A 21,191-nucleotide genomic window follows, 5' to 3' on the forward strand; every position below is an offset into this window, starting at 1 on the left:
AGGTTAAAGCCACATGCCCCAGGTCACACATCTGGTGTATCAGGAGACTCAGGATTTAAACCCAGGCAAATCTACTTCCAGAGACCCTACCATTAATCACTGCTTATGAGCCTACGGAAGAAATAAACCTGTAACTCTCTTCAGTATAATTACCAGGGGCATCAAAGATCCTAGTAACTCCAGAAACCCAAGATTCCGCAATATTTACATCAATAACTGGGCAACGCTTTGTAAAAGAGGAGCACTTTGGCTGGCTCGTTTGGTAGAGCATGCGACTCTAAATCTTGGGGTTGTGAGCTCAGGCCCCACGTTGGGGGTGGAGCTAACCCCCCCAAAAAAATAAAAGTGGGAGTCCATTTGTAAAGGAACAAAAGATGAGAGAGACAGACTCTGTAAGCTACCAAAAAGCCAAGTCAAAATGCAATTTAATGGGGATAAACATGAGACGTTCTTAAATGCAATAAATCCCCTGTACAAGCCCTAGATGGCTGAGATCTGACTCCTGGGATGGGGGCTCCTCCCTGGCTCACGGCTCTGTGTAAAGCCAGTCACAGGACCTAGTGGACGGCACTGGTCGCGGGATGTCTAAGTATTTTATTTGTTTCCGGACACTTAAGAGAATCTGGCAAACCAAAGCCAACCAGAGAAGACCAAACCTCCGAGTCCGGGTCATATGTGGGAAGCAGAGAATTTCGCCAATAAAACAAAAGCGGTGGGGTACCTGGGTGACTCAGTCTGTGAATCACCCAACTCCGGATTTTGGCCCCGGTTATGATCTCACGGTCGTGGGATTGAGCCCCACATCAGCCTCCTTGCTGAGCATGGAGACTGCTCGAAATTCTGTCTCCCTCACTCTCTGCCCCTCTCCTTCACTCGCATGCTCTCTCTCTCTCTCTCTCTCTCTCTCTCTCTCTGTCAAAATACATAAATAAACATTTTTTTTTCAGTGGTGGTTTTGAGATGGTGGGGAAAGGGCAAGTTGTCTTCAAGTGTTTGAGGGTCTGTCATATGATAGAGGAACGAGGTCAAGTTGTATAGCTTCTGAAGACAGAATCCAACCCAGTAGAAAGATAATCCAGAGACATGAATTTTTGCTTCCATAGAAGGAACAAAAATTTCTAAAAACAAAGCTCCCAACAGCAGTAGCCTTGGAGAGAGTCAACCCTGCCACTCCCATCTCCTGGGTGGCTGGCTTTGACCAGTCTGGCAGCCTTCGCCCAGACCATCACACCTTTATGTCAGCCTGACCATCTGCCCATCTCCAGACCTCTGGCCTCGGCGAAAAGTTGGACCGGTGTCCTCCAAGCTTCCTTCAAAGGAAAAGACGCCATGACTTCTTGATTCCATTACAAAGCCTTGAATTCCAAAGCATTTTTTTAAAACCAGTTACCCCTGCTTTATAGATGAAGAAATATCGCAGGACTGAGTAACCAATGGAATCAGGGACAGATAAAATCTCCCCTTTCATACCTAGATTCCTGCTCACACTTGAATAACTATTTCTACACAACCAACCTTAGCATTGTTCCAGAGCAACTTAGCCCTAACCTTATTCTAGAAAATTGGTCTGGTCCCCCGTGGCCACTAGATCATTTAGCTGAGAGCTTACTATCATTTCTCAGTTAATTTGTGAGTTAATTGTAAGTGTCAGGAGGCTCTGACACTGCAGAAAGTGGTAAATTATTGAGATAAACCAGGGTCAGGAAAATCCTTGTTGTTTGTTGATCAGTTTTTATCAGAAAAATATGGTTGACATGGGAGGGGACTGGAAGGGCACCAAATAGGAGTTGTCTCCAAAGACAGCCTCCACTAAGTGGACACTTGATTCTTGAGTGAGGAAAATGCTTTGGACACCAAGATTCCCGTAACACTCCACGACCACCACGTCAATCACGTTTTCATCTAAATAACTATCCAACCTATAGTACTTTCTTTTTTAATGCTAGTTTGAAATTTTTTGTAATGTTTATTTATTTTTGAGAGAGAGACAGAGTGCAAGCAGGGGAGAGGCCGAGAGAGAGGGAGACACAGAATCCGAAGCAGGCTCCAGGCTCCGAGCTGTCAGCACAGAGCCCGACGCGGGGCTCGAACCCATGAACGGAGAGATCGTGACCTGAGCTGACCTTGGACGCTTAACCCACTGAGCCACCCAGGTGCTCCCCCTCCCTATAGAACTTTGAAAAGAAGAGCTCAGTCCCTGCCTGGGACATCTCCAATGGTCTAAATGTGGTACTGAGAGCGGTTAGATCATAAATCTCTGAGCACATACACATTATGGCTATCGGCAAAATAACGGTTTGTCTTTTCCACACCGCTGCGTTTGGCAGGCCTGTGCCCCCCATTTCTCCTCCTTGCTGTTTGACCTTTGTGGTTCCCTCCCCCCGGCAAGGTCAAGCCCTTAACATCAGGATTATGTTAAAAGAAGGACGAAAATTTTCAAAAAACTTCTGGAATCATTGATCGGGTTTGCGCAAAGTGGGAACTGGTCCTCCTTTGGAAAGGGAGCAAACTGAGTCTCAAGCCCAAATGATTCAAATCCCTACCAGCTTCTGAGTTGGGGACCACACGGTGCCTCTTTGTTACCCGCCATGGCTTGGCCACTATCTATGTCTGACTATGCTCAGCAGTGCAGGCTCATGGTATGATTTCACAATCTGTCATTTGTTACTGATTAATCCTCAGTACGTTGGCAAATGGGGCTAAACTGGAGTGCTGTGGGAATCAGGCAAAGGACGTCAGAGAGCTTTTATTTTTTTAACTTCCTCTGCGAAAATGATTTTGGAGGAGTAGCAAGCTGAAAAACCATATCCTGACACATCATACCCGGTCGGACCCTTGTCTGGATAAGGGGATCCGGTGATAAAAGAATCCATGCTTTCACATGCAGGGATGTACGTGTTTAATGTCTTACCTAGAAGACAATACTCTGTTCCCCATCCACTTTACAGCCAACAGCAACAAGGCTTTTCTTTAATTTTATTTTAATGTTTATTTCTTTTTTTGGGGGGGGCATGAGCAGGGGAGGGGGAGAGGGAGACGGAGACACAGAATCTGAAGCAAGATCCAGATGCTGAGCCATCAGCACAGAGCCCGAGGCGGGGCTCAAACCCACGAACCATGAGATCATGACCTGAGCCGAAGTCAGACGCTTAACCGACTGAGCCACCCAGGTGCCCCTCAACAAGCCTCTTCTCTCTGCTTTTTCCTACGCTGAGACACACGGGTCAAAAGAGAAGTCAAGTTAGGCCAAAATTGCTATAATTTTCAATCTCCAGTCTGTGGGCCAAAGCCAACGGGGTCTTGGCTACAAAACGTAAACAGAGCATTGTTGCCTCTTAATCTGGGTAATTGGTCCCAAATGCTGTTGCCACTTTTCAGATCCGATGCTCTCCATACTTTTTTACAGAACCTGGAACTTTTCTCCTTTGGCAGGGAAAAGTTTGGAGCGTGAGCTGTCTTCTCATCAGCGCTAACACTCCTATAAACAGCCAGGTGATGCCATTCGGGGGCCTGTAAACACAGGAGGCTTGGGCCTGCTTCGAGAGTTCCACTCCGTTTTCAAATGTTCATTCATCTATCACTTGCTCCCACACCCGAGCCGACTTCGGTGTGTTTACTTAACATGCACAAGCTCCTACAAGAGCTGAGCAGACAGGGCCACCTCTCAGAGGATGCCAGCCAGAATTCAGGAGCCGGCCCATGTCTCACTCTGGCATAATGTGTTCTTATCGGGACGTTCCTTGAGGGTAATGCACCGTAATGAATTTGGCCGAAAACCAGTGGTTTTATGACATCATTTTCTGGGCAAAGCCCTAGGAAGGCTGTGTGAGAGAAGCCAGTGGGGTGTTCTGAGAAGAGACCGGGCTTTGGAACACTCAGGGGGACTGCAGGCTGTGTGAGCCCAGGCAGGCAACAGAACTTCTCTGAGCCTCGGTTGTCAGATCTATAAAGTGGGTGATAAATAGCTCGCAAACCCATCACAAGAATGAAATGAGAAGGTGAATATAAAAGTTATGGAGGCCTGCCACCTATTACGATGATACAAAGCAATTGTGGGGTTGTTTTTTTTTTTTTTTTTTTTAAGTTTTTAAAATGTATTTTGAGAGACACAGAGACGGTGCAAGTGGGGCAGGGGAAGAGAGAGAGGGAGAATCCCAAGCAGGCTTTGGGGCAGCTCAGAGCCCGACACGGGGCTTGAACTCACCAAAGCGCAAGATCATGACCTGAGCCCACATCAAGAGCGAGACGAGGGGCGCCTGGATGGCGCAGTCGGTTAACCGTCCGACTTCAGCCAGGTCACGATCTCGCGGTCCGTGAGTTCGAGCCCCGCGTCGGGCTCTGGGCTGATGGCTCAGAGCCTGGACCCTGTTTCAGATTCTGTGTCTCCCTCTCTCTCTGCCCCTCCCCCGTTCATGCTCTGTCTCTCTCTGTCCCAAAAATAAATAAAAAACGTTGAAAAAAAAATTAAAAAAAAAAAAAAAGTGAGACGATTAACCCACTGAGCTACCCAGGCACGGTTTTTAAGCCATAGTGTTTTAGCCTATCTTTAAGCCTCAACAACACAAGGCAGGGAAGAAAATCTGTCTTTCCTGTGAAATCTCTAGCTCGGGCTTCAGTATTCCAAGAAAACAGAGCTTGCATTATGGACCCGGCAAGACATTGACACAAATCTGAATTCCCTTAATTTGCTTTTCTCGCAGACTTGCTGTTTTACCGATTTCCAATCTCCTTCATGACATTTTTAGGCCCTTCCTTTCTCCTGTAAATGTGTCTAGAATCCTGTTGAGTTCTACATTAACTGATGCTTCTCCAAGTTTGACTTAGTTAGTTTTTTTGTTTGTTTGTTTTCATCTTTCTTCCCCAATCTCTCACTGGGTCATTCTTGTACTTTTTCTAAATTCCACTCCATTTATCTCTATCACCTTAGCATTAAGGTATTCTACATATGTAGCATTCCAAGTGCAAGCTCAGCAAAGGCTTATGGGAGATTTGGGATGTCAACTCCCTTCCCACTTCTGGGATAAGGTTAGACAAGAGCGAGCTTTCTCTCCTTTGGCTTTTCCCATTAAATTTACTACCGTTCTCAGTAGTTTAAGAACAGGAAAATGGGGCGCCTGGCTGATTCAGTCGGTTGAGCATCCAACTCTTGATTTCGGCTCCGGCCATGATCTCACGGGTTCGTGAGTTCGAGCCCCGCATCAGACTCTGCACTGACAGCGTGGAGCCTTCTTGGGATTCTCTCTCTCTCCCTCTCTCTCTGACCCTCCCTTACTTGCCCTTGCTCCTTCTCACTCTCTCTCTCAGAATAAAAATAAGCATTTAAAAATTTTAAAACTAAAAATAAAAACAGAAAGATCTCTCTCTCATTCCTAGTCTGTGGCGGTTTGTTTTCCAAACAACACCATAATTGTATTTCCTCTGTGGGGTCAGGAGGTGCTGAAGCGCAGAGATCCCAGGACCAGACGTTCTGGGGTTCAAATCCCCTTTCGGAACAATGTAACCTTGGGCGAGTTATGTAACTTCCCCATGCCTGCTCTTTCTTATCAACAAAATGGAGATAATAGTGTTTGTCTGGTACTGTGATGGCAAACCGTGTTGGATCACCCTACATAAAGTGCTTCGACCGGTGCCTGATTATAGCAAGCACTCAAGAAATGTTGGTGAACGATATTCCATCTGGATCCTCCTTTTCAAACAATCCTACGTATGTTTCACTGTCAGTCCTTCCTCTGTCTTTCATACGCGGTCATCTTTCCACACACATTGAAAGTTTGCTTCAAATGCTATTCTTCCCCACTTCTGAAATTTACAGGAAATGTGAAGAAAAAAAAAAAAGAGAGAGAGAGACAAACAGCAATGTCAAAACCATCTTCTGGTTCTCTTCCCCAGTGCATCATCTGTTCATCATTAGCTAAAGCAGGATGAAAGTTTCACTGTGAACCCACAACAGAACCCCAGTGTACCTAAAGTTAGTGAGTCTGGGTCAGGTTCAGGAAAACCTGGTTTGAATTTTAGGTGAACCTCCTTTCTACTCTCAAATGCCAGAAGAGGATTTATAGTTTCAGGTGGATAGCAAATGAAATTTGGTAAGTTCATCCGGGTTTTACTTAGGGTTTGTCATTTGAATGAACTCAAATTTCATGCAGCCTTAATCCTTATATTTATGGGTTTTCTGCCATATTCACCCCAGTTGATAAAAAAAAATTTTTTTAATACAAATTGAGGCATGCTGTATGGTATTTGAGCAAACTGCAATATTATCGAAGGCATGCATTTCTTTGTCTTGATAATACAAAATTATAAGGAAAATATATTTGGGGTAACATGTGCTTGAAGGAGTCAAGCTATTTTGGCAAATATTTCTCTTTATAACATACTGTGTTTGTTGGCCATGAGATCCCAACCTGACCAGATGATAATTAACAAAATTATCTATTTCTGTGGACACTTAAAGATCTGCATCATCTTTTATCACTGGCTCAGTTAAACTGTGACTTTAAAATCAAATTTGTACAATTTAAGCTTTCTCCATTTTTGCATTTCATCCCCCAGAAGTCAGAAGCCCAGACTTTAAACTAGCCAATTTCCTCAAATTATATGCTAGAGGTTTGAGGAGATTTAAGGATAGATCTTTTATGTCAAAATGATAGGTTCACAGTTTGTGACTGATGATCTTGTACATATAAATGATATATGCCCATTAGATAAAGGGGCCTTCTGGGATGAGAAGATTGGGCAAGAGTGAGCTTAGAGAAATTTCTAAATCCTACCTTCACAGCAACATGCTTCCACTTTCCCTTTTATTATAAGCCAAAATAATCTTAAATAACTTACATATGGAGATTAATATATCAATGACCCCTAAAAAGATTATTTGCCTCAAAGCGCATTTTTCACTCCAACCGTTAAGTGGAAGGAAGCATTGTAGTTACATTACTTTGAACATCTATTTCTTCATTTAACTAAATAAAGTTATTCTGGGATTAAATGTTTTTAATTTTTTTTTCCCTGAAGAAATGTGCCCTGGATAAAATTTCCCCAAATACTGCAAATACCTTTTCATAAACTGACCACATTTTAAAGATCAAAATCTAAAAACACAAAATGTCATGGTTTTCTTCTTCTTCTTCTTCTTCTTCTTCTTCTTCTTCTTCTAATCTGTAGTCCCCAAATGACCGCTCATAAAAATAAACTTTACAACATCTTCGAGAATCCCAAAGAACCCCGGTCAAGATTTTTTTGGCTAGAAAAGAAAGCAGTTTTGATATTCAGAAATTTGGCCTTCCTTAGTCAATCCCCAAAAGGGAAAAAAAATCAGCTAATCTTAGAAAGATGGTAAATTTAAGTATTTCTCTAATCCAAGTTAGTCCTCAATCATGTTTTGAAGTATGATCAGACAATAAGTACTGGGAAAAGTCATAGAAAGCTTCAAAAATAACTCAAGATAGAAAAATTAAGCATTTCTTTACGAGGCTTTTCTGTTTCTAAATTCGAGGATGAATAGCATCTTACTGGAAAATAGCAGCAAAGTTTGTGCTGGCATGCCCCCTCCATGGTAACAACGACAACAAAAAAAGATCCACTAACGTATTCTATTACTGGATCGTTTAAAGCAGCATTAAACATCAGACTTGGGTTGGTCGACTATTCCAGGTGTCACACAGGACAGCGAAACCAGCTAAACACGGACCCATCTCCACGCAGGCTCTAACACACAATAAACAACCCGGCAGGCACGCACCCTCGCACACGCATGCGCACACACAAACATACACACGCGAAACCTGACCAGGCTTTGCTCTGAGTCCCTGATAAGTCTGGCCCTGGAAAGAATTTTAATCTACATGGTTTGAAAATAGGGGCCTTTTAAATATGCTGCAAACAATTTGTGATGGTCATGTCTAAAATGCTGCCCCATTATCCTTTTCCATTTGGAATGAATGAGGCTAATTAATTTCAGGCCATACTTGATGAGGTCAGCACCATACGAGGGGTGCGTGCTAGACATTGCTAATCTCTTTCAGCTGAGAGTGATGAATTAAAGATGAAGCATGCCTTTGCAGGCCTAATTTAGAATGTATATCAAAAAACCTACAGCAAATAATACTATACCCTACAACAAAGGAAAACTTGTTCTCTCAGGCTCCCTGAGTTGTGTTGATTTTAAAGACATTTTCAGCCTTCTTTGGAATCCCAGCTGGGGATGGGTGAACCATACCAAGAAAATCAAGCCATCTCTCACACATGGCCATGTGGACAAAAAGTGGGATTAAAGGAAAGAAAGAAAGAAAACAAAAACAAAATACAACAATCAGGGTTTGATCCCTTGTGTATTAAAATTCCACCTACACATTAGGCTTTCCCCTCCCCACCCCCCCAGAGTTACCAGACTGACAAAGATCCCAAATTAGCAATACCTGTATTCAAGCGGTGACCACCCAGTTCTGCTGGGACATTTCAAAGCAACATGCTAAATGAGGCAGCCTGTTGTTTTTAAAGCAGATATCCTAATGAGGCTTATTAGGTTTTTCCATGTCTCTATTTTGAAAGCCAATAGAGATTGACCAGGTAGATAATGTGATACCTTTTATTAAGCCAAGAAAGAAATTGTAATACAGATGCCTCCGGGCCAAAGTGTTCTTATGAAAGTTAATGCTAAGCCAACTTCCGAGTTGTGAAAAAGGGAGCTACTCACTGATCCCAACTCGAAAGAGAAGGAATTAGTCATGATTTCTCAAAGATGACTACCACAAGTCCCTAAGGGTGGCAAGGAAGGTGACAGAGCCCAGACACAAGAGAATACACCTCGCAAAAAATATTTCAGCAAACCTAGCAAGAGCAATCCTGACAGATTATCCTAAGGAGTCTGAATTTCCAACTGGGGGCCACCAAGAGCTCCTCACTCGGTATCCCGGTAGCTTTCATTAGGACAAAGCTGCTTCGAATTAGGTCCAATCTACATGCTGAATCAATCTTTCATCCTTTTGATTGCTTCTGAAAATATTTATATTTCTTAATAATGCACATTTTGTCTTGCAACTTCTGATGAAACCCAGACGGGGGTTCCCAAAGCAGGCAATGTATGTGGAAGGGTGATTTGGGACAGGAAAAGGAAGATAAAAAAACACAGGTTTTTCCCATTGGGGAACCATTAGAGAATATAAATCTAGCAAGTTTGGTTATGTATACATCAGAGGAGGCTTGTAATAAATACAGATTGGAATATTACAGTGACCTAATGGAGATTACAGCATATTCTGTTACTGTGTGATTCTTCATAGCAGCTGCGACTGTTTGGCTGGTTAACTTAGTAGATTTTATGAAAAGTTATTGTGGGAGAGATTTAGGAAGAGCTCACGTTACAACCAGTAATAACGCACATAACGTATCATGTCAAAAAATGGAGTCACAGAAGGGCGCCTGGGTGGCTCGGTCGGTTAAGCATCCAACTCCTGATCTAGGGTCAGGTCATGATCTCAAGATGGTGAGATCGAGCCCTGTGTCGTTCTCTGCACCGGGGTGGGGACTGCTTCAGATTTTTCTCTCTCCCTCTGCCCCTCTCCCCTGCTAGCATACACTTGATTGTGCTCTCTCTCTCTCAAAAAAAAAAAAAAAATACAGTAAGAGTCATAATGGAGCCATGGCCAGATGATCTAGTCTGTTTTTGTGGAGGCATCTGGGTGGTCCACTTCGGCTCAGGTCATGATCTCACGGTCTGTGGGTTCGAGCCCTGCATTGGGCTCTGTGCTAACAGCTCAGAGCCTGGAGCCTTCTTCAGATCCTGTGTCTCCCTCTCTCTCTGCCCCTCCCCCACTTGTGCGCTCGCTCGCTCACTTGCTCTCTCTCTAAAAAGTAAGTAAACATTAAAAAAAAAATTAAAAATGAAGTATGTTTTTGTGGAATGAGGAGCAGAGAATTGGGAAGATGGTTTTTTTGGGGGGGGCGGGGCACTGGGAGTGGATTCCTGGTTTAGGGGGCTGAGAGAAAAGGGGCTTACTTTCACCTTCTCACCAATCAGCTGGGTGACCTTATGTAAGTCACCTAACGGCTCCGGACCTCGGGTTTTTCCTCTTCTCTCTGGGAAAGTTTTCTTGTCTGGTTTCCTAAAGAACTACCATTGTCTTAAGTATTCAGTGCTCTCAGCAAGCGGAGAGAAGGAAAGCAGAGACCTCATCCAAAGGTGAGTGTCTCCAGTTGGAGAGATGTTAGTGACACCTTCTCAAAGTGCCCTACACATTACTCGTCCCCCTCACCCCCTCAGACCATGGCCGCTGCCCCGGGTCCTCATTTCTTTCCTCTCAGACGCCATGACAGAAGAAAGCACCCAAAACCCATGTGTGTAGTTTCATTAACTCCAACCCTCCCATTTCAGAGATGAGGAAAATAAAAAGCAAAGATGTTGAGGTCACACAGTAACTGATAAAGCTAGAATTTAAACCCAGGTCTCCTTATTTCCAAACCAGGGTCTATTCTGCTATGACAAACTGTCTCAGAGTCTGAGGGACTTCGCGTTCCAAAAATCACTGGGATTTCTTGTGACGGCCCCATAGCATTGAAGAGCCCTTGCAGTTAGAAACGGGAACATAGTCCAGGGCAGTGGCTTTGAAATGTAGATTTCCTGGGTTTGCGGAACACGTCCCCAGCTTACTGGCAATGTGAGTTTCGGGTGAGTCCCCAAACTCTGTTAAGACTCTGGGGTTCTTTTGGCTCTAGGATCATGGAAATAATAACTGTATTTACCTCCGAGAGTTGGATAGAGATTAAAATGAATATCTTATATATGAATATATCGAGGTGAAATGAAATGACACGTGTAGAAGTTTCCCGTTCTTGCCTATAGTAAATGTTACCTGCTATTAGTTTCATTGTCATTATCTTCTTCTTCATTTACATAATGACTCGCCACGGAGAGACCCTGAAAGGAACCTAGGAATCGTAGTTAAGAATTCTGGCTGTGGGGAGCCTGGGTGGCTCGGTCGATTACGCGTCTGACTTCGGCTCAGGTCACGATCTCGTGGTTCGTGAGTTCGAGCTCCGCGTCAGGCTCTGTGCCTGGCACCTGCTTCAGACTCTGTGTCTGCCCTTCCCCTGCTCATGCTCTGTCTCTCTCTGTCTCTCAATAATAAATAAACATGAACAAATTAAAAATAAAAAAAGACTTCTGGCTGTGCTCCTTTTAGCTTCATGGCCTCAGATAACTCTCTCAGCCTCAGTCAACTCAGCAGCAGAATGGGAATTCAAAGTATCGGCCTGTGAAGAATTTCTGTGACAATCCAGTGAGCTGTGAATGTGAGACAACGTATAAACAGGTGGAACCCTCCGAAAGCCCAAGGGTTCATGGTCGTATTCAAACATTATTATTCCTAGGTTGGAAACCCTCTGGCTGCCTGGAGTTGGTTAGCAGATCATAAAAGAGATAACGCCACTGTTTTATTTCTCGAGTAAGCCACCTTAGACATAAAACACCATTAAATCATAAAAGGATAGATGCGTTTCCTCAATTATCACCGTTATCCTTTTAATCCTATTCTACTGTTCTCTACCTAAGCATGTGGTTCTCTCATAATTTTACCTTACCAGAGGATTAGATCATGAGTAGCTCACAGGGACAGGGTTTAGAACAGGAAAACAGCACACCCACTCTCCTCGTTGCCTTCCAAAGTAAGGGGGAGAGATATCTCGAAGCAAAGAAAATGCACTGCACGAAATACTAAACGCAGGCTTCTGAGAAGCCTTCACACCCTCGTTAAAATACTATCAAACTTTGCTATTGACTAGCTGCCCATTGCACGTGAACTTAAAAACATATTCGTTATTGAGATACAATTTTGTTTCAGCTAAAGAAGCATCGTGGGCTCGGGAATTGTTTTCTGAGTGGGATTATTAAAGGGCTTGGGGCCTAAAGGTGTATGTCTATTTTAAAAAGAAATTTTCTGATTGCAGATAACTTCTCAATTTGATTTAGTGTCGAACGATAGTGATGGGGTTGATAAGTGAGCGTTCATCGGTAATTCATCTTGTGCTGGTAGAAATTTACAGCAAAGCAGTGCTTTCCCAACAGTGACAAGCCCTATTAATCTTCTTCAGACACATTTCAATAGGTGTTCCCATCTGTGGCCAACATCTAAACACTCTGGCATCACCAGTGACTTGAAGACACCTTCATTTCAAGTTACACTACTGAAAATGTGATACTAGATTGTACTCTATTTTTTAACCTAATTCTCTCTCTTCATTCAATTAGCCTTTCTTGCCTGGATTTTCTGCTCATGTGTAACATCATTTCCCAGGGAGAGCTCTCAAAGATTCGGTTTCTTAGAGATGCACAATCTCCTCCAAGGTTAACAACCAACAACTTTTTTACAAATTAAAATTGCATAGATTCCAGTTCTGACAGTCACTGGCCTCTGATTGCCTGTGTCCTTAGAAAGCACACCCTGCTCAAAGAAAGCCCGCCCGTGCTTTTGAGAGGGCTTAGGAAAAGGAGAAGGCTGTAAGATCCATTTGTGTTCATATTCAGAATGCAATTTGTTATCCTGAACTATGATGTTAAATTTCAGTGCAGAAGAAGGCTGAGAAAGGGAGAGGCAATTAAGAAAAGAGGGTGATGGAAATGTAGCCCCGCGTTCAAATAGCCACATTTACTCAGCAGATTCATTCCATAGGGTAAAATCCTCTCTTATTCCTTTGCATCTGCTGGCGGACCTCCCATTAGAGAAAGAAATACAATAATCACTTTAGGAATAGATTATTTCACCTAAATTGGCTTTATTCTACAGGCAACATGCTCTCTCTGGCTACGAGGTTAGTCAAGGCAAAAAATGTGGAGGGAGTGTTTGATTTTGGATTGCACCTAAGTGCTTTTTTTGTGCCATTTTCAACCTCATAATGGACTTGGTCTTGCAAAGAAATAGGATTTGAACAGCATTTTTCTTGTGCACTTCAGAAACCTTTCAAACGAGAAGACTCCCTGACACATTCTTACTTTGGAAAGGTTAGATATTACCTGCATAATGAAGGGAATCATTTCTAACTTCATTGAACTTTTTTGTCCCTATGTGATCTGAAATACATACGTGTTACTAGTAAGTGTGTGTGTGTGTGTGTGCGCGCGCACGCACACGTGTGTATGATCATTTGAGTTTGTTATAGATCTCAATAACCTTATTGTAGGTGGCAAGTTTAAATGTGCCATATTAATAACTTGTTTTCCAAGACAAATTAAGTCCTTATGTGTCAAAAGCACTCCGCACTGGATTATCTACAAGACAAGTATTTATTGAATAAATGTTCAGTCCAATTTCATTTTAATGTGACTGACTGTATGTTTCAGCCTCTTAGGCAGAGATAAAAACACTCAGACCTATAACTGTGTTGCAACATTACACCTAACTTGTCTATTTCCATTATTGTCTCCTAACTTAGAATATGGAAAGAAGGCTTTTTTTTTTTTTTTTTTTTTTTTTGGTTGTTGTTCTCAAGAGCAGGGAGAGAGATAGAAAAACGGCTGGCATTCAGCCTAAAGAGAAATCATTGAAACAAATTAATCCTATGCCGTTTAAATTGACATGGTAATCCATCATCAGAGAAGGCAAACTCTGAAAGCAATCTAGAATCTGCCCTCTGTTCTTTCACTGGCCCTCGAGGCACAAAGACAGATAGTAAAGGAAGGGGGGGGGGGGGGAAGTATCATAAAAGTTAGGAATGACTTTAGAAAATAATAAAATTGATTAGACCAGCTCTCACTGTCCAGCCTCTGCAAACCTCCTTCGGAAAGGAGAGGTTAATTTTCAACAGTTGCTTTCAAAGTTTACCTCGAAATGGTAGGTCATCTGCAGGGGAACAGTTTGCTTCCTTCTCAAGGCGGCCAGGCTGCTGACGGGTGTGACCATTGCCTGGCGTGTTTAAAAAGTAGACCAACTGGGAGTTCTGGCAGGACCCACAGTCACACAGAAACTTTCCCTCCAGTGGTAAGGGGCTTCTTATGTGGGGTGTAGGATTGGGGCTTGTTTTTGTGTCTGGCTTTTATTGCGGGGGGGAGGTATCTTTTTCTTCCTTTTTTCTGCTATCATCATCTTGCTCTGCCCTCAGTGAGAATGCATGTTATTGTGATGTTTCAGTGTAACTCACATAACATCTTGAAAAACCGACCCGAGCCACCGTGTCCCGCCTATTATTTGTGTTTCTTTTTTTCTTTTGGAAGCTGATTTTTCAAATCTTCCGTCACTTCCTTCACTCCTGTGATGATATGTTGTTTAAAACTGGTTTAAAAATCATAAATTGTGTATAAAACCGAACTGTCACATCCTGGTGGATAGTTAAGATGAAAAAAAGCCTTACTACGAGCTCCGTTGTAAAAACAGCGTGCTTGTATTTCCAACACACTAAATCCTAAGGTGGTGTTTTTTTGTTTTTTTTTTTTTATCTCTCTGTAGTGTGTTTATGTAATGCTTTTATTTTTGTTTTTGTTTTTTGGGAGGCAAGGGGGGGGGTTGCAGAATCTAACCTCCTCATTATTGCCTAGACATGTAAACTTGAACACAGAAATTAATATTATTTTTAATTTAATAATACATCCAGCTATAAAAGCAAGACAACTTGAATTTTTTTTTTTATGTCAAAACCTACTCTGTTAACAATAGACAGTGTGTGAGGACAAAAACCCAGATACCTTAGTGCCAAAGGCAAGAAGGTGGAAGGACACGGGTATAACCATACCCCACAGCTGCCCTATTTAGGTTTATCTAGGGTACAGTTTCTTCTAGTTTATTAAGAAAACTTCGTATGTTCCTGAAACTTCAAAGTAAACATCACACCTCTTTCCTAGACTCAGGTTTTTTTATTCCCTGGTTTTTTAAAAGAGGGTGAATAATTCTTGCATATTGAGTAATGCTTTTTAAAGCACGTAAGCACAAAAGACACATTAAATGCATTTCCAGGGTAAAGAGAAAGAGAGTTAAAGGCTCTATAAAACATTCATCCACAGCCATGCCCGCAACAATTTTAAGAGTTGTTAGCAAAGAAGAATAGGTTTAGATGTGTGTAAGCATGTTTGTTTTAAGTAGAAGCTAGGAAATTTAAATAGCAGTTCTTCAATAACTGAACAGTCAATTGCACTTTCTGAAAAAGATCTGCGTTTGATTTTGTTTTCTATTTATAAACAATGTAGACTCCAGCAAAATAGTATATGATTTTAAAAGCCATTAAATTAAGCAATATCCTATGAAAAGAATCAATGAGGAAATAAGCATGAAGTCTTGGAGACTGAAAAAAAAATACTTTTTAGCCCCACCCCTTCACCCCCCAAGCCCCCTTACATTTTTCAATGCTAGCTTCCTTCTAACTGTATGGGTAATATGGCAGCAAAGTATATGCAAAATGAAAATCTGCATAACTTTTGGAGTCAGGAAATGAGCTATTAACATACATTCTGCCAAGAAGTAGGGTTGCCTAATTTGTTAACTTGCCTCTGACATATGATGTGATGTGGTCCTGTCAGGAAATACCCAATGTGACATTTTTCACGGAGGCCAATATTCCCTTCCTCTTATGTTTTCACTTTTGCTTTAAACTGTTTTAAGTGATATCATCTAAATCAATTTACCTCAGTCAAGCGCTTCGTAATCTCTTAGATAAGGTTGATTAATTTATTATAAATTGTAATGGACAGATGGGAAAAGGAGCTTTCTCTATCCCATATTCAAAATAAAAGGGCCAGTGTGCGTTCTATTTAAATACTACACTTTGTAAACTCTCAGGATGAAACTTCCTGTGGTCAAGAAGCTGAACATTATGTGAAACATCTTCCTCTTCATTTTGGACAGAAGTCCTGTCTTTTTCATGTGTCCCTTCAACATTTCAGGAAATCAGCCTTTTAAGAGGAGAAAGGCAATTGGTAATTAATTAATTATGTTTTCGAAATTCACACATAGTGCTTTTCTCCCCTGGCGATGTGTCTCTGCTCATGCACTTGTTTAAGTCTATGCTTTATGTTGAAACTTTGCTTTTTGCCTCCTCAAAACCAACAGAATAAAAACTGCTCCTTCCATTATTTTTCTCCTTCCAAAATTCACCTTGAGTTTGTGGCTAAAGGAAATTAAATCAGATAACCCCCCCTTTGTTGTTCTGTTTGCATTTGATTCAAGTACAGGGATCCCACTAAGCAGCAACAATAATTTCTCTGGATATGTGCCTTACTAACCCCTTCACATTTAAATGACTGGCACTTGATGTCATTTGATTCATGCTTTTTGTGACATACCCAAAATGAACTGTCATTTTGAAAATTTCATAACCAGGCTCTTGTGAGAAGGGGGGAAAAATACATGGAATTAGATGATCTTTCCTCACTCTGTCCACTTCTGAGAACTGGAGTCCACATGGCTTTAGATGTCTTTAGAACTTTCTCATCAGGAGTTGCCTTACACGATAATATTAAAAGCGTGTATAGCCCACATGAGACTTGGTTACACAGGCAACAAGCCCCTTATGCTAGCATCTGTATGTAGCACCTCTCCTCTTTTAATTCTTCAATTCACTGAGAAGTAAAATAGGGTGGAATGTTGAAACACCTACATTAGGCAAAAGACGCTCACCTTTTGTTTAAGTGGCCTGCCAAAGCTACCACCCTGAAAACTGACATTTTTACTTTGAAGTGCCTTTTTATGATTCTGCAAGGCACAATAGCTTTACCATTACTAACTTGCTTCAGCTTGTATTTCAACAATAGTGATTCCAAGGAGCTTATTCAGAACTCTTTCTTGCACTGCTTTCTGCCAGACCCCCAGCATGTACACATGAGTGACAGCCTCTATCTAATGCTTGAGTATATGAACCTTTAATCCATCATGGAACTTCTAACACCCTAAGAATATATACACACCCACGTGCATACACCTTCACGCACATAACTGTTACATAACTACCCATTAAAATGCCACCAGGTTTGAAGCCAGCAGAATGAATATTTTCCTGATCTCATCCAGATCTTGTGGCTATAATTTGGCTACTGGCAAGATTCTAAATTAGCTTTTACTTAAATGAAGAAGGTAAGATATGTAGTGGGTTTGGGGGAAGGAGGGGTTAAACCCCCTCCCGCAATACTCTACTGTTGTACACATGTTAGAAATATTTTTTTTTTAAGGGAACTGGGTGGTCAGTTAAATGGAAGAAAATATTTCACTACATTATGCTTTCTCATTCCCTAAAGTCCACCTTCATGGAGTGAGCTTCCTTGATGGATGAGACTGTTGTCTCTCTGAATGGAAACCTGCTTTCCTAGGAAGGACGGGGGTGGGGGAAACCAGTGAAGGGCAGGGAGCCTGAAAATCCCTGCAACTAGGGCGAATTTTCCCTCCCTCGCCCCCTCCCTCTTTTCTTCGTCCCTGCCTTCCTTCCTTCCTTCCTTTCTCCTCCGCTTCCTCCTCCTTTCTCTCTCCCTTCTTTGCTACAGCCCCTTTGGTACATGAGTGTAGTTAACCTCCGCTCTGGCCAAGACCAGGAAGGGTTAATGGAGACGGGGGGTCCTGACAGTGTCCAGGTGTCCAGTGTCCAGATACTCTGCAGCTAACATCGCAAGAATTAGAGTCTCACCGAGCCAGGGATTCCAGGCACCAATCGCCTCACACCTGAACACACTGCGCCAATCCATTAGGATTCATATTGAAAACTAATAATAATAACTACCCCTTCTGGAAAACGGTTAATTGGATCTGAAGTTCTATTTCCTGTTGCACTGAGGGGCCAGGCAGGGCGACCTGAACTGAATTCCTCAAGCTGCCAAGAAAATCGAGCAATTTGGGGGGAAGAAGGATGGATGGATGGATGGATGGATGGATGGATAGATAGATAAATAGATAAATAAGTAAATAAATAAATCTATCCGCTTTTCGGCAAGAGCAGATTTTTAAGAAAAGGCCAGGTGTTGGAAAAGGAAGAAGAAGCGAATCAGATTCTCCCCTTGCCTCACCTTCCGCCCCTCCTCCCCCCCCCAAAAATTAGTGTCTTCTTGATTATTTGCAGCTGTGTCGAGCCTCGAGGTTTGTTCGCAGTCACCAGCGAGGCGCCCGCTTCTAGAAGTGAAAAGCCATTTTCACGCCAGGACTTTGCTGCTTGAGTTTGGGAAGAAGGTTTCCTCACCCTCCTAGCAAACTCCCCCCCCCAAAGCCTGGCTAACTTCAGCGAGCCCTGCGAGCCTTTACCCCTCTGCCACTTGAGGCTCCTGCACGCAGCCCTGGGGCCACAGACCGATTTCCACCGCTGGAGCGTGGCTTGAAGCCCCCAAAGCTAATTCCCCGCCCTGGAGGGAACCGAGACGTCCTGGGGGCTTCGCTGGTGTCTGTCACCCAGCCCCCGACTGCCTCGTCGGCCTCAGACTTCCTCCCACCTGCCCAGGAGCCCCGAACCTGGAATCCACTAGCCCTGTGGTCCGCAGCGGGTTCCGCCACCCGGCGGCCGCCCTAGACACTGGGTGGGTGGGAGTGACAGGCAGCTAGCGGGGCTGGGCCGCCGCGTCCTCTTTAGGAACATCAAAGGAGGAGAGGGACAGAGATGTATCAAGGAGAAAGTTCCAGGATGCTGCGGGTCGCGGCTGGGGCGGAAAAATGCAGCCCTTTTGGGTCACACCTTTACTCCAGGAGGTCGCCTGGAGAGATGCGCCGTGGGGGGACCTGCCAGCGTCCCCGCGCCGGGCCTGCGATCCACTGCGGCGGCCACCTGACCACTGTCACCCGCAGCGTGGAGCCCGTGGCTCCCAAGCCCTCGGCCCGGTGGCGGCCGCGCAACCCTCCCCCGGCGGCGGCCCGCAGGAGCCGGGCCTCGGCCGACTCCCTGCGGATTGCCGCGCCCCTGCGTCTCCCGTCGAGTAGGGAGGGACGGAGGCCTGCGCCCGGGAGCTCCCTGGCGGTGGTCCGGCCGCCCCCCTCGAGGGTTGCTCCCCCTTCTCAGCCTCGCCAAATCCCTGAAAGCCTGGGCCCCCTTCGTCACCCCGGGGGCTTCTAATCACTCCGTATCGATTTCCCTAACTCTTTTCATCCCGTTGAAGACACATCTTAAAACACTCCAGCCCGGAGTGTGCTCTGGGCTTTATCCACACTAATAAAATGATTTACCCTTCTCTCTGCGCTCTTCTCACAGAGGAAAATCGTTCGAGCCCCGGCTACTTGTGAGTGATCAGTAAATATTTAGTGCGGTGACATCCTCAGCTAGTCTTCGGATCGATTCGGGGACCACCGGGAGGTGCACACGGTCCGGGCGGGGCCGCGCCAAGCCCGCCGAGGGGGCTGCTCCCGCCCTCGCCGCCGGCCGCTGATTTACGGCCTCGGCAACCAGCAAAAGGGGGCGAAAGCGCGCCTGGAAAATTGGCTTTTCAACCTTTTTACTTTTGACATTCAGCCACCTCCCCAGGCTCGAATTCTCGCCTCTGCTCCTGCCCACCCCGCGCCGCGCCCGACCAAGGGCGCCCTGTGCGCCCCGCGCCACCCTGCCCGCGGCAGCGCGCTGCGCTCGCGCCCCCGCGGCCCGGGGACCACCTATCACAACCCTGCGCCGCGACGCGGGGAGGCCCAGGCCCCTGCTCTGGGGGTCTTCGCCTTCGTGGTGAGGTGCACTCTGCCCGCCCACACCTCAGAGGCTGGCGAGAGGGTGGAGAGGCTCAGATCTCCATTCGCCCAAGGAGCCAGTCTCCTCGCTACCTTTTCTCCGACCCTCGGTCATTTCCCCCATTCCTGCGCCTGGTCCTCGACGCTCTTCGGGCCGGATGGCGTCGAGTGGGAACTTTACTTTCCCCGCAGAGGAGCTCCCGTTTCCTTAGAAGCGAAAAAGCGCTGAGCTTGGATGTGCTGGGAAGGGGGCCTCCTACCCTGATCTTGACTGCCGCAGGGCTGCGGCCGCCGCAGTGGCAGTGTCCGCATCCCCTTGGCCCTCCCAGCCTCCCCTGGGCGCACGCTCTCATTGCAAGGCCGAGCCCTGGACCCGGACACCGGGCGATGGGCCCGACCTGGCACGGGGCACGGCACTCTCTCGCCACCCCCCCCCCCCCCGCCACTCCTGAGGGACCCGCCACCTCAGCCGACTACTTTGTCCGTCCGAGTAAGGAGACAGGAGGGCTACTAACGCCCTGGGTTCCACCTCTCTTCGGCCGGGGTCGGGGGCTCGGGCCTGACCACCTGTTAGCGGGCCTGCTCTCCTCTCACCTGAGGCCCGGGCCTCTGCAGTTCCCTCGGGCCCAACGAGGAAGGCAAAGGCGACCTTGCTGGGTTCGCGCACCCCTCCCCAACGCTAGCGCCCTCTCCTTTGTCCTACGCATGATTTTCTAAACTGCCTTATCTGCAGACTATATCTTTATACTAATGCATACTTAATTGGTCCGTCTTGACTGTCCATATAAAACAATTTAATTAGGGTGCTTTCTTGCTTTGGAGAGCAAAGAAAAAAAAATCTGCCCAGTGCTTATTGTATTTAGCACCAATACAGGCAGAAAATGTAGCACAAGTTTTTGGTTGAAAGAGCACCTCTGTGCCCATTGAAGGGCGTTGATCCGAAAAGACAGAAAGGACAAGTAAAATCGATTTGAAGCGACCCTCTCTGTCCCTTTCACACCATTCAGAAACTCCATTCCTTCTAAGACAAAGACCAGCGCCTTGGGAATTCTCAGGGAAAAAGAGGACTCCAGTCCCACAAGCCTAGGGCACTTTTTAAAAAATCCTTAATATTGCACTTAAAACCGGCCCTCGGTTCTGTGCCCCCCACGTGTGGGTTTCACAGACACCCCCTCGGAAGCGTCAGGCAGTATGGCTGGCCACACCACCCACCCCCCACCTCTCCCGAGCTCGGCCTTCTGGCCAGGCCAGACAAGCCTTTTAGGGTTAGTGCAGCCCTCACCTTTGACCCCCAAGATCGGAGTGGCTGTCACGCTCCAGAGTGCAGAGTTACAACTCAGGCCAAAGTTAAAACAAAACAAAACAAAAAACATTTCTCTGCTCCCAAACCGGTTCTGGTTCCGCCGCCTGAGCCACCTTGCCCAATAACCCCTTCCACACTCAACTTTTTTTTTTCCCCCTTCTCTTGCCATGAACTGCCCTAGCCATCTCTGAAAGAAGGAACTTAAGATGCCAGGGCAGCGTGGCTGGGTTGCGGTGAGTTGTCCTCCATTAGGAACCAGAATGCCAGGTTACCCGACAGGCGCCCAGGCT

Source organism: Neofelis nebulosa, chromosome 7 (assembly GCF_028018385.1).
Source record: "Neofelis nebulosa isolate mNeoNeb1 chromosome 7, mNeoNeb1.pri, whole genome shotgun sequence".
Taxonomy (NCBI): domain Eukaryota; kingdom Metazoa; phylum Chordata; class Mammalia; order Carnivora; family Felidae; genus Neofelis; species Neofelis nebulosa.